This window comes from Zonotrichia albicollis, chromosome 23 (assembly GCF_047830755.1).
Source record: "Zonotrichia albicollis isolate bZonAlb1 chromosome 23, bZonAlb1.hap1, whole genome shotgun sequence".
In the NCBI taxonomy this organism is placed as follows: Eukaryota; Metazoa; Chordata; class Aves; order Passeriformes; family Passerellidae; genus Zonotrichia; species Zonotrichia albicollis.
The window spans coordinates 10,781,964-10,793,425 of record NC_133841.1 but is presented as its reverse complement, the minus strand read 5'-3'; the positions used below and the strand labels follow the sequence as shown (position 1 = coordinate 10,793,425).

The 11,462-nt window shown below is 47.2% G+C and overlaps 1 long non-coding RNA gene across 1 annotated transcript; it reads right to left on the bottom strand.

Annotated features, from left to right (window-relative positions):
• Positions 1-7,707: 7,707 nt before the first annotated feature.
• On the bottom strand, positions 7,708-10,343 carry LOC141731533 (uncharacterized). The gene is made up of 2 exons (XR_012583580.1): positions 9,685-10,343; positions 7,708-9,292 (listed from the first exon to the last, which is right to left on the bottom strand). It is a non-coding gene; the product is annotated as an uncharacterized LOC141731533 (long non-coding RNA).
• Between the last annotated feature and the right edge of the window lie 1,119 nt (positions 10,344-11,462).

Here is an 11,462-nt window from a genome sequence, read left to right as displayed (position 1 = left end):
GGCTTCGTGTGTTCAAGTCTCGATAGATGCAAGACCTGACATTGGGAAAGTTAGGCAATCAAGAGATCGGGCAGTTGTTTCAGTATAAAGTCCTGAGCATCAGGCAGAAATTTGAAGTTCAGTGGAAGAGGCTGAAGCTCCTCAAAGAATGTTCTTTTTGAAATTACCGGTCAGTAGAGGCACCTTTGGGACTTTTTTATTGAGACCTGGAAAATGGGAGGGTGTAACAGTAAAAAGACCGGCAAGAGACTGAGGGATATACCTCTCAGTAGTCCCTTAGGAGAACTGTTAGTAAAATGGGATTCTATAGAGGCCACAGAGGGATTAGATAAAGTGAAAATGATCCATTATTGTATGGAAGTGTGGCCAGAATTAGAGGTGCAAGGAGGGTGGCCTTGGTGTGGGACAAAGGATAAGTGGATGTGCCAACAATTAAATAATTATCTGACAGCTCGAGGCGATACTGATTCTGAGCAATTACTGTATGTATCTTGCTGGTCAAAGAGCGCTGTTGAGGATGATGGGGTGCAAATTTGTAAGGTACAGAGGAAGAAAGAGGAAGAATGAAGGAGGGGATGATAGGACTAGTAAAAGATGGGATCCCCGGGATTATTTGGCTCCTTCTGCCCCTCCACCTTATAATCCTCTTTTTCAAGCACCTCAAATGGCAGGTCCGGTTCTTCCCCCGGCTGCCATCTCATTACCACCTGTTCAAACTCCTCCTTCTACCTCTTCAGCTTCCGCTATGATAATCCCAGTATCTCCTCCAGTAACCACTCCCTCACAACCCCCTTCAGCCCCTCCAGTTCCTTCTGCACCACCCCAAGTACCTACTCCACCTGCTGCATTCTCCACCCCTTCTCCAGCTGCACTTAATATCCACTCAGGCTCTTCTCCCCCTCCTATTGCTGTCCCTTTACCTCCTCCTAGTTGGGACACAAATGCCTCCTCACCCAGTAAATGGCTATCAGCAAAAACACCTGCTGATGTGCAGAACGTTCAGGGTAACCCGGATATCCCTCAAAGTAGTTTGGCATCTGAAGATGGGCCGTACTGTAGTACCAGATCCAAGACCTCCAAGGCGGAGAGACTCTTTCCCCTCAGAGAAGTTCCTATGGGAGGAGTAGCAGGAGGTGTTGGCTTTGTGAATGCTCCCCTAACTGCTTCTGAGGTGAGAGAATTCAAGAAAGAGTTGGGGCATTTAGTTGAGGACCCAGTGGGCATAGCTGTCGACGGAAGGAGACCAGGACATCAGGTTGATCATCACAGGCCCCATTTTATTGATCAGCACAGCGGGTTAAATACAGTTCGTAATTAACTTCATGCATATTGCAAAAGTTGAGCTCAGGATTGGTTAGTTACATATCAGCAGTTACACCTACTTTTACATTCCTATGGTCTTACTTTTGATACTTTCTACATATTCTTAGGAGATATTCAGGACTAATCTCTACTCCCTTTCTCCATGTTGCAGCAAGGCCACTGATTGCAAGCTGCTGACATCTCCTTTCAGCTTGCTGACTGCTGATTTCTCAGCTTGACCAGTGGCAATATGTCAGCATGGCCTTTCTCAGCTAACCAACTATTAATAAAGCTCTCCACATTAAAGCTCTCCACATTTCCCCCGTTTTCTTCTTGTGCAAGGAAATTAGCTTGCCAGGTTTTTGCTATTGTACGGCTGACCATGTTTTGAATGCAATTAAAAACACAAGGCAAAATCAGCAAAAACAGTAAAATTACACCCAGCAGTCCTATAGCATAGATCACAAGGTTTCTTAGCCACGGTCCAAGTCCTAAGCTTTTAAGCCATTCGTCGATTCCTAAACCTTCTTCTTCCTTCAGATTGTGAAGTCCCTGTTGTAGTTCTTTTATCTTACTGTGAATGGACACCAAATGGTCAGACAGATTCATGCAACACATTCCCTCAAATTCTTCACATCCATGTCCTTGTGCTAAAAGCAAAAAATCTATGGCAGCTCTATTTTGCAAAACAGCATGGTTAACACTCTGCACATCTGTGGTTAGCATGTCTAGGATTTGTGATGTCTTGTTCAGTTCACTCTTTGCCTAGCACCCTAATTGCTTTGCTAAATTCATAGCCTTATTGGCAGATCCTCCCGGCAAGATAGTTGAAACAACCACTTGTTTGAATGTGCCCCAAAATTGTGGATCTCCTATCGAGCTGCAGTCTAAGTCATGTATGCTACGTCTCTTTCTGTTTGAATTTTGACTCAGCTGCATTAGCAAGGACACATTAGGATGAAACAATGACAGTTTACCCAAATAACAGGGTCCACCCTGTGGTCTAGCTGGTATGCCATTCCACGCCCTGTCTCCGCAAATTAAAAATATTCCCGTGGGTAATTTCATTGGTGCAGTGATTTTTGTGCTGTTACATTTACTGTAATGCTGCGGAGAGATTTCACTCACATTCAGGAATGAATCTAGGGTGGCCCATGTTTCTTTTGGTCGGTTTGAAGACTTAAAGCTAAACCATCCACCAGCTGTAGTGTTAGACAAACTGGCGTTTGTACTGCCAAAAAGGTCCAATTCCTCAGGAGGAGAGTGCAAAGCACAGAATACGCTGCATTTCTTTCCCGTAGAGCTTTCCTTAATTGTACCAACAACTCATACAATCGTTTATTATTCACTTCCTTAATTGCTGCTTCCTCTATTCGTTTGGCTACTCCTGCAACATACATAGAGTCTGTAACCACATTTAAAGGTCTCTGTAAGTTGGATACTGCCCATACTACTGCCAACAATTCCAAAGTTTGTAAACTATCCGCAGGGTCTGCTGTGATGATTTGATGTTTCCATTGTCCTTTTTCTTGCCACGTGACAGCAGCACGCCTTGACTTCTTTCCTGCATCTGTAAAGGCTGTAACAGCTCCTTCTATAGGGCATTCTTCTCTCAAGGGTTGAGTAATCCAGTTCCATTCTGTCATCCATTGCAAAACTCTAGGCACTAATTTGCTGGTATCCACTTTTGCAGATGATGTCAATAATGCTTCTTGTAAATCCTTTGAATTAATCAGGTACCAGTCCAAAGTTTCTTTTTCCATAGGCAGTCTAATGGTAGCAGGTTCTCTACCATACACTTCGAGTTCTGAGACGTCCTTTTTTAATTAATGTAGACAATTGTTCAATTTTTGAACATATTGTTTTCTTATGCTGTAATGGTGGAGACAACCATTCCAACACCTGTATCTCCCCCGTTTTCTCCTGTTGTTGAGAGAGAGCACCAAGCAGGTGGCAAGGGCTATTCCAGATAGTAAGGTCAATAGGGTGGTCGAGTTGTCGACGAGACACGTACCCCTGTTGTACACAGTCACTGATTTGTTGCAAGGCAAGACGATGCTCCTGTGTCAGGCATACAGGAGTAGTAGGGTCAACACCCTTTAATAAAGGCCGCAGGGTTTCTAACAAATGATTCGATATTTCCACAATAGGCTTTAGCCACTGTAAGTCCCCCAGTAATTTCTGTGCATCATGTAGAGTCTTAATGTCCAGTTGTAACTCCAATTTTTGAGGTATCACTTTTTGATCCATCAAAGTCTATCTCAAATATTTCTAGGGCTTTGTAGTTTGAATTTTCTCTGAAGCAATATCAAGTGAATATGAAGCAAGAGTATTTCTAATAATGTCAATCTGCAAAGAGGAAAATGGTTGTTGCTGTGCAAACAAGATATCGTCTATATAATGATATATTATAGTAGCTGGCCATCTGCGATGTAATGGCTGCAATGCTGCATCAACATAAAGCTGACATAAAGTCGGGGAATTCCTCATGCTCTGTGGCAAACAAATCCATTCAAATCTTTTATCTGGTTCTCCACGATTTATTGTTGGTAAAGTAAAGGCAAATCTTTTTGCATCATTAGGATGCAGGGCAATGGTGAAGAAACAGTCCCTTAAGTCGATGATTAAGAGTGGCTAGTGTTCTGGAATCATAGCTGGATTAGGAAGACCAGGCTGTAAGGCCCCCATAGGTTCCATTTGATCATTTACAGCCCGCAAATCATGTATTAAACGATATTTCCCTGATTTCTTTTTGATCACAAAAATAGGTGTATTCCAGGGGCTCGTGGAAAGTCGTAAATGTCTCTTTGAATATTGTTCCTCCACTAATTCATGAGCGTGCATAAGGCTTTCTCCTTTTAGAGGCCATTGCTTAACCATCACCGGTGTATCTGTTTTCCAGGTGAGTGGAATGGGGAAAGTCCAAGCAATGGCAATTACCCCAAAGGGTGCTGATTAGTTAACACCACTCCCAGTTGTGTTAAAATGTCCCTTCCAATTAAACAGGAGACTGTAGGAGGCAGTTGCACAATTGAAAACACAACAGATATTTATTGATCCTCAATGGACACAGACAAAGAAGGCGACCTGCTTGCCAATGTAGATCCTCCTACTCCGGTGAGCATGTTTGCTGATGGGAATAGAGGCCAATGCTGTGGCCATGCCTCTGGAGAAATAATGCTGGTATCTGCTCCTGTATCCAATAATCCATAAAGGGTTATGCTTTGATGCCCATAAGTAACTGTGACCTTTTGCTTTGGTCTGTTTTGTAAATCCACAGTTAAAAGTGTAACACCAGTGGAGCCAAAACCTTTTTCATCCCGTGCTTGTTCAGTAAATGGTTGTATTCCAGAGGTCATTTGTGATAGTGGTATCAATTGTGCAATACGTTGTCCTTTTGTAATTTTAATTGGAGGATAGAGGGTGTAAGCCATGATTTGTATTTCCCCTGTAAAGTCTGCATCAATAACTCCAGGCAAAACAAATAATCCCAACATAGTTGTAGAAGAGCGTCGTAATAATAATGTTCCACATGTTTGTCCATTTAATATAAGAGGACCTTTTACTCCAGTTGGTATTTGCTCCCTGTTGTTGCGGGTTGCAGACAAGAGGTGGCTGCGATGTCGCGGCAGCTGGTGCTGGTGTCTCTGATGTCATGGCAGCTACTTGTGTCTGGGCGCGGCCCCCGTGAAACGCGCTCTGCTGATAGTTTCCCGACCGCCGTCTACAAGCTGTGGTGTTGTGGGAGCTGGATCGGCAGTGAGCCACTTCGGAGAGGAGCAAGAGCAGCTAACACCTGATTCTGAGCAGCTAACACCTGATTCTGATTAGACTCTGCCTGCTTTTGTAACCCCAATCCTAACTCCTTTATAGCATCTACTAGAAATGCCTGCGAAGCAGTTGGCATTAATGCCATTCGCTCTAATGCTTCCTCAATGGTCCAATTTGCTCCCAAAGTAGATAATACTCTTTGGGTTGCTGGATTACTATTTTGAAGGGCACACTGCTTCAATATCGCCCCCTTAAGAAAGTCTGCCACACCGGCCCAATCCATAGCAGCAGCCGCCCTATCGATAAAATTTCCAAATGATTCTTCTCTACCTTGCTTAATACCCATATAAATTGGTAATCCCCCTGGCTCTTTAACCATATCTATCGCTGTACGCACCAATCTCATAGTCTCTCTAAGCTTATCTGGTCCCAATATCATCTGTGCCTCTGTACGCAGAAATGCTCCTAATCCCATAAGTTCATCCACTGTCACTCCATGCAATGGATCTCCCGGAGCCCGTTGTACAGCAACTGACTCATTTACTAATGCTTGCCAATGTGCATTAAACAATAATTGTTGATGCTGAGTAAATATTAAACGCACTATCCCTTTTTAAATCATTTGGGCATAAAATCTGAGTGTTAAAGAGATAATCTAACATTTGCTTAACAGGTTCACTTTTTACACCAAACTGACTAACTGTAGAACGTAGCTGAGCTAACAACTTCCAATCTAAGGCAGAATATGCTGCCACATTATGCATTAAATTCCCCTGTGCATCATATTGTGGTGTATAAGTAACCGGACATGCAAGACTAGAAGCTATTTCTACGGCTTCACTATCTCCCATTTGCATCACCTCTTTTGCCAAAGCAGACCAAGCTTCCCTCCTTTGTTTAGCCATTTCCCCCCATAGATCACGGTGTGCCCCTGGGATGGGAGCTGGCTCTTTGGAGGTGCTATGCTGCTGGCATTTTAGTGCAGGCGCCGAATTTTCGCCTTGGGAAGGCAGTAAAGCAGAGGCTGGCTCGCGCGGGGGAAGCGACCCCCCCGCTGGAGCTGTCAGTGAAGCCGGGGCCGGCTCGAAAGAAGCCGGCTCACGCGGGGGAAACGGCCCCCCCCGCAGCTGCAACCGGAGCCTGCTCAGGCAAAGCCGGCGCGCGCGGGGGAAGGAGCCCCCCTCCCGCCGAAGTTGAAACCGGAGCACGCTCGAGCAGAGCCGGCTCGCGCGGGGGAAGGGGCCCCCCCGCTGGAGCTGTAACCGGAGCCAGCCTGCCCGGGGGTAGCGGCGGAGGCAAAGCCGGCGGCGGAGGCAGAGCTGGCTTGTCCCCCCCACCATCTGACCCGCCTGAAGCCGGCAGTGGAGGCAAAGCTGGCTTGCTTTTACCTCTCCCACCCGGCTCACCTTCCCCCTCTGACAAGGGAGGCGCAGACGGTTCCGCACTTTCTAAAGGCATGTCCTCAACACCACTATGCTGGGGATTTTTAGGCATAAGTATCTTAGTTACAGAAGGTGCTAAAGGGTCATCCTCACGACCATATCCTATATTCCTCTTATGAGCTTCTGTAGCCCTTTCTGCTGCCTTTCTCTCAGAGACCTGCTGAAGCAATGCATTATACACCACCCGCCATAATTTCCCAAACTTTTTAGCTGATCTATCCCCATCTAACACAGAGTCCATTAACACCTCTCCAAAATTTTTCCACTCTGAAAGCTCATGTACTGTATGTGGGTTAGTAAACATACCTATAGAATGACCATAAGCTAACAACCCCGGTAATTCCTTTTTTAAATCTATCTCTTTTACCCCTCGCTTTTCTAAATATGAGGAGAATAAATCATATGCCGCTTGCCTATCCATACCTATTCAGTGCGCACTGTATGCAGCTCCAGGCTCCTATTACAGCGACCTTAGACGGTCACTGTGGTGAGAGAAGGACGAGAATCTTGTTTCTTGATCAGAAGGCTGATTTATTGATATAAGATATATAATACATTATAACTATACTAAAAGCAAGAAAAAGAGAGGTTGCAGAGAGCAGCTATGCCAAGAATTGAAAGAAAGAATGAATAACAAAGTTCTTTGCCCAGGGAATCTGTCCCTGAGCTGCTCCTGTGATTGGCCTTTAATGGTACACAAGGAAGATGAGCCAATCACAGGGACACCTGCTACATTTCACAGCAGCTGATAACAATTGTTTACATTCTTCTTCTGGGGCCCTTTGCTTCCCAGAAGAAGGAGAAATCCCAAAGAAAGGATTTCTATGAAGAAATGTCTGCGACATCTCACCCTTCTAAATTGTATAAATTAAAAGAAAAATGCTGATGTGAAATGAACAGGAGATTTCTTCAACTGTAAAATATACAATACTAATAAATCACTAAAACAATCCTACAATCTAAAAAAATGCAAAAAACAATGCAAAGAGAATTCAAGTCCAAGCAGCTGAGTTTCAGGAACCGTCCATAAGCTGGAGTTGTTTCTCTTGGATATCTGAGAGTCCTTTTTGGTCCTGAAAACAGGCTTGCTGCAAAAGTCCCATCAACAGTTATCACAAACCATTGACAGTCTTACAACAATTTCAAAAAACTTGAACAACTTTTAGAATGTCCTTTTCTGGCCCTTCAATGCTTCAGTGCTTCAGAGCTGCTGCCCACAGTTTTCAATCTTTTTTATTTAATTTTTTTTTTTTTTTTTTAATCGAAAATGAAAAGAGCAGCAGCAGAGCAGAGCAGTGCCAGAGAAGGAAAGGCCCTGGGGGCCCTGGCCCATGATGGACCAGGAACCCCAAAACTGGCCCACAAAGGGGGACCAGGACCGGTAGGAGAAACCTCAACCCCCAGTAACACCAAGAGGCCAAATGCTGGCCCTGGCCCAAAAACTTCCTGAGCCCAACGGCCCAGGCCAAACCCATGAGGCAGGCCCTGCATTCCCACAGGCCTGCGCCCTGCTGCCAGTACAATGGCAGCACGAGTGGGGACACACTTTCTTTTCCCAAACCACTGAGGCATGCCAGCAGCAGGGAAATAGAAGCCTTCCCCAGAGATCCCATCTGGGGTCTGGAGATGTTTGTTTCCCACAGCAAACCAGCTATGGTCTCCTCCATCTGTGCCCTCTTCCCCTGCAATGCATTGGGTTTGTGTCTCATCCGCCCCATGGCATCATCCCCATCCCCTCCGGGCTGGAGATCAGAGGCAGAGCTCTCGGGATGCACTTGCCCCCCGCCACTAGGGCGCAAGAGAGGCGGCAGAGATGGCAGCCTCCATGGGACAATCCCCGAAAAACCACCCCCGAACCCGCCGAGAATGCTGATCTTAAAAGCAGGGAGACGGGCTGTCCCCCCAGTCAGCTGGCGGGCAGCCCCCGCTCCACGGAAGGGGAGACCAGCCGCCGGGGCCGCTGCTACAGCAACCGGTCCGGGATGGTCCGAGCTCGAACAAGCCGCCGGTTCCAGGGCAGTCTCTGACGCCGACACGGAGGACACAGCCTCCGACAACGGCAGGACTGCTGGGGCAGCCTGTGCAGGCAGCGGGGGGGGAGCCGGAGCCGGGGAGGGAATCCCGCTGGATGTAGGAGCGGCCGCGGGTTGTTCCGAAGGTCCCGCAGGTTCGGCGCCGTCTCCAGCACCATCCTGAACAGGGACCGTCTCGGCTTGAGGTGGCGAGGAAGCCGATGGAAGCGGCAGAGGGGCCGGAGGCACCGGAGAGATCTTCTCCTCCGCTGAGCCGGAAGCTGGAGACGCGTCGTCGTCGCTTAGCAACTCAGCAGCCACAGGAAGTGCCTCTTCTGCATTCTCAGACGCAGGCGCTGGCAGGGGCGGGGAGGCCTGTGAAGCCGTGGGCGGGACCGCCTGGAGAGGCGGAGACGGGATCGCCTGGAGTGGCGGCCGCGCCGGTGAGGCGGGTCTTGAAGGCGGACGCAACGCTGGCAGGGGCGGTACCAACGGCACTGGTTCGAGCGGGACCGCCCATTCCCATCCCCCCAGAGAGAGAGAAGGAGGGGGGGGAGAAGGTTCCGTCTGCGCAGGCTCCGGAGAAAGAGTAAAAAAAACTTCTTCGCTCGGCGCAGTTTCGCCCCCCCCCGCCGCGAAGCAGGGGGGGCCGGGCAGCCCCCACTCATCCCCCGCCGGGTCTTCTCCCGCTGAGGACAGGGGGCTGGGAAGCCCCCACTCATCCCCCGCCGGGTCTTCTCCCACCGGGGACGGTGGAAACGGAGCCTGTCCATAACAGTTAGAAATCCATTGAAAAACAGCTGCTCTCCGTTTCAAAACTGGGAAGAGCTTTAGAAATGCTGGGTAGATAAAAGGCAAAACACGTTCCTGGCCCCAGACAAACTGAAAAATGGAGTTCATGCACTCCCAGACAAAAACATCCAAGGCATACAGGACATCAGTAAAGAACCCAAAAAGCTTTGCCCATCGAAAGAACTCATAGAGATCTGTTGCTGACAGAAAAATCCCATCTTCCCTACACCATTTTTGCCAGAGGGCAATAAGTTTCTCCTCTGAAGGGGAGAACTGAACCTCTTCTTCCAAGGCATGTGTTCGCCATACCAACCGCCACAAACTACGAAGGGCTGGGTCATCAGGAAGGGAAAAGACAAAAGTACCTTGTGAAAATGTCCAGCTTGCTCTGGCCAGCTCCGCGAACATCTTCCTGAAGGTGTTCCAGAAGAAGGCTCTCTTTGTGGTCAGCCTTGGCTGTGAACTCTGTCCAAATCAGGATCTTCAGTTCTTCAGCTCCTGGCTTGAATCCACTTCTGTGGTCACTTCAAAGCAACCATCACATGCTACACATACAGGATTTTACCCAGTGCAGCAATTTTGCTCCTCTGGTCTTTATCAAATTAATTTTTGCCCTGACACGAGGGGTCACCAGATATTACAGCGACCTTAGACGGTCACTGTGGTGAGAGAAGGACGAGAATCTTGTTTCTTGATCAGAAGGCTGATTTATTGATATAAGATATATAATACATTATAACTATACTAAAAGCAAGAAAAAGAGAGGTTGCAGAGAGCAGCTATGCCAAGAATTGAAAGAAAGAATGAATAACAAAGTTCTTTGCCCAGGGAATCTGTCCCTGAGCTGCTCCTGTGATTGGCCTTTAATGGTACACAAGGAAGATGAGCCAATCACAGGGACACCTGCTACATTTCACAGCAGCTGATAACAATTGTTTACATTCTTCTTCTGGGGCCCTTTGCTTCCCAGAAGAAGGAGAAATCCCAAAGAAAGGATTTCTATGAAGAAATGTCTGCGACAGGCTCCGGCGACACGTAGGTGGCTTGAGTCACGGATGTGAACCTCAAGGGTGCTTTTTATAAATAATCCAGTCTTTGTAAATAATCCGGCACCGTCCCGCTGCTAGGACCCCCACCCAACTTCCGGACCGTGGCGAGTTCCCTTTTTTCTTTGTAATCCGAGAAAAAAGGACAGGGGTTCAACGTTGCCGCATCGTTGCCCGCAGCGTTTGTGCCCGCATTCTCCACCATTTGTCGACGGAAGGAGACCAGGACATCAGGTTGATCATCACAGGCCCCATTTTATTGATCAGCACAGCGGGTTAAATACAGTTCGTAATTAACTTCATGCATATTGCAAAAGTTGAGCTCAGGATTGGTTAGTTACATATCAGCAGTTACACCTACTTTTACATTCCTATGGTCTTACTTTTGATACTTTCTACATATTCTTAGGAGATATTCAGGACTAATCTCTACTCCCTTTCTCCATGTTGCAGCAAGGCCACTGATTGCAAGCTGCTGACATCTCCTTTCAGCTTGCTGACTGCTGATTTCTCAGCTTGACCAGTGGCAATATGTCAGCATGGCCTTTCTCAGCTAACCAACTATTAATAAAGCTCTCCACATTAAAGCTCTCCACACATAGCCAACCAAGTGGATCAATTTCTAGGTCCAAATATCTACACTTGGGGGGAGATGAATTCCATCCTGAGTATATTATTTTCCCCAGAAGAGGTCCAGATGATTAGGGTGGCTGGCATAAGAATTTGGGAGAAAGATAACCATCCAGGACCCCAGGTGCCAACAGGTGAACAGAAATTGCCACTAACGGATCCCGGCTGGAACCCTTACCAGGAGGAGGGGAGGAAGGCCAAGATGGAATACAGGTCTTTGATAATACGGGGGATCAAAGAGTCAGTTCCCAAAGGAACTAACACCCAATTGGCATTTGAGGGTACACAGGAGAAAGATGAAGCTCCTGCTGCCTGGCTTAATCGCCTAAGGCGGAACTTCCAGTTGTACTCTAGAATCGACCCAGACACCCCAGAAGGTCAAATGCTACTAAAAGTCCAATTTGTTACCAAATCTTGGCCTGATATAAAGAGAAAACTGGAAAAGATAAAAGATTGGCAAGAGAAGG